The sequence below is a fragment of the Gekko japonicus genome, unplaced genomic scaffold (genome assembly GCF_001447785.1).
Source record: "Gekko japonicus isolate JY-2015 unplaced genomic scaffold, Gekko_japonicus_V1.1 scaffold1004, whole genome shotgun sequence".
Taxonomy (NCBI): Eukaryota; Metazoa; Chordata; class Lepidosauria; order Squamata; family Gekkonidae; genus Gekko; species Gekko japonicus.
This window is the reverse complement of record NW_015161430.1, coordinates 47811-50498: the sequence shown is the minus strand read 5'-3', so window position 1 is coordinate 50498 and position 2688 is coordinate 47811. Positions and strand designations below refer to the sequence as shown.

The following is a 2688-nucleotide window of genomic DNA, read 5'->3' as shown; positions in this document are numbered from 1 at the left end:
GGATATTGAGGTCCAAGGGCTCTGATTTACTGTGAAGGGGGGGGGGGTTTGCTGATCTTTTGTGAAAGCGATAAAAACACCAGACATACAACAACCCTGGTACTGGACTATGCCACGAGAATCCGAACGTCTGCACTGTGCCAAAGTTAAAAAACAAAAACAAAACTGCAGCTGGAAAGAGTTCTGCATGTGTACATATAAGACTACTTAACAATTGACAATTTGTAAAAAGAATAAGAGGAAAAATAAGATTTTAATAGGGAACATTTTTATTCTGCTGACACGATGGGAACTTTCTGTTTTAAGAACTGTATTCAAAAGGGGGGAATCAATGACCACTAGATTTCTCTCTCTCTCTCTCTCTCTTTTGTCTGGCTTGTACTGATAACTGTTATGTTCCTAGTCTAAAGATGGGCTTCGTTGCCTGTGTTCTTTGATATGTGATTTAAGCTTATAGCTTTGAGTGACCAAACATTTTACAGAGTAAAAGTTCTTAGAAACAAGTAAAGATATGACTGATATTTCTGTGTCTTATTTATCAGGATTTGCACAAGCCTAGAATGCTGTACTCGTATTTGTACAACTGCTAAAACCTTGGGAATGCAGTGCACTTCTAAATATTATGCAAACCTCTGTGGCTCTGTGGGATTTGTAGATAATGTTATCCTTGGGCTTTTTTCATGTCGAATCCTACTGGTTTGCCGTACCTTAATATGTCAAAGTCTGGGTGCCCTTTTTGAATACCCCATGAAGAAAAAGACCATAAGAATGGCAGGAGAAGGGTTAAATGCTGTTGGAAGAAAAAAAACCCAAAGGGAGCCATGGGAATGTTTTAAAAGATACCAGAAATGTTGACAAAGAGAAATATCTGCTGGTTGTGTTCCTTTCCCAAGAGAGAAGGAGAAACCAGAAAATGTGTGTATTGAAGCCCTCTTTCGAGAAGAGTCCTCTTCGAAGCATCTGTTTGTAATGTTGCACAAATTGTACAAGCCTGGCATGTGATTAATTTTTAAAGGGGGCTATGTTTTTAATTGAACAAGGGATGCTGTCTCCGCTCGGTCTTGCAAGGCAAGAGATGGCTGAAGGGCTATCTGATTCTCTGCAATACTGTAAACAATAACAGATGCTCTGCCAGAGGGCCCCCCCCCCCGCATTCACCTGTATGGCTCTGATCCCATTTGCCTGCGTCTTAACTTGCGCTAGGGAGTGAGCGGCACGAGGAGAGAACTGGGAAGCCTCTCAGGTGGAGAAAGTTGAAGAACTCTTTGCCTCTGCTCAGGAGGAGATCTTTTGCATTAATTACATGAGCTGTTGTAAGTCTGATGAGAAGGCCCCGGGTTGGGTCCGGTCTGTTTTTAAGCTGGCGAAAAAGGAATGGCCACCAAAAAAAACCCTATGCTGTGGATCTTGAGACCTGCATGGACAAAAAGTCACATGCGATGGTGGAGTTGTGGCAAAGAAGGAAATTAGGCAGGCTTGAGTGAAAAAGCTGGCTGGATCCCAAAAAAACCCCACACTGGGGTGCTGAACGCCTGTCCTTACTTATATAATCTCAGTGTATAATTTGGAAAGCCCAAACAAGCGTTTCAGCAGAGGGTTACCTCTTAATGCACATATTGTTAAAGTAATTTATTACAACTTGACTGGAACAGATTAAAAAAGGAATTATTTCCAAGTCTGCAGATGATCATTTTAAGAGTGTTCTCTCCCCCCCCCCCCCCTGGTTTGGCTGCGAGAAACTTGAATTCACTGGGAGTTATCTTTTGTGGCTCTGATTGCACCAGTGTTTGTGTACTGTCTCACGGAAATGACACATGTTAACAATGTTTAGAGAAGCCAGATGCTGGCTTTCTGACAACAGAGGCATTTTTTAAAAAGACTGTTGAATCCTGCTCAGTTGGGTTCGTGTCAAGTTGCGTTGTGAAGCTTCGTTGCAAGACCTGCATATCCATGCCAACTGCAGTGGTGCTTTTCTCGGATGCCAGAAGCCTTCCCCAGATGCCAACGGCCTTTCCGCTGCTAGCTGAATCTGTGTAATCCAATGCACTGTCTTTTTTTTAAAAAAAAAAAACATAACACAAAACATTTGTTAAGAATTCCTGGGACAGATTTGAGCATGCATGCTGCTTTGAAAAAAAAAATCAACCCTGCATAATTATAGTTTTACTAGCGATTCTGCAGTATAGTGCCATTTCAGTGCACCTAGCAATCAGCCCTGTTCCTTAACTTTAATGGAAATATGTTTCAAGCACTGTGCTCTTTAATGGGAAGGCCATCTGCTGACCTTTGCACAGCAAGCAAGCATACTTTCATCTGCTGAGGTTTCTTCTGGCTGGCTGTGTCTTAAGAGCTATGCACTACTGGGGTTGGGGTTCCCCCTTCCCTTTTAAGACTTTATCATTCTGTGCTTGTCTTGCATTTCATTCGGATTTGAATGAAATTGCCTTTGCCTTGATGGGAAAGTCTAGGGGCCAGTCCCAACAGCCTAGTTAGAGGTATAGTTTGGCTGGAGTGCACGGGGCTCCTGTCCATCATATCTTCAGTTCTTTGTGGGACACAGAGCACCCCCTGCACATCTGCGGACATGTTCCCATAGGCTGTGGGACATGTGCATACACTTTTGAGAACGACACCCTTGGAGGATAGCTTACTGGTGAGCATGGGCTGTCAGACTTCATATCACAAGCA

At 43.0% G+C, this 2688-nt stretch overlaps 1 protein-coding gene across 1 annotated transcript in view; it reads left to right on the top strand.

Annotated features, from left to right (window-relative positions):
• The window catches only part of ZHX1 (zinc fingers and homeoboxes 1), a 35929-nt gene that overhangs the window by 32691 nt on the left and 550 nt on the right, over positions 1-2688 (top strand). The window lies entirely within an intron of this gene.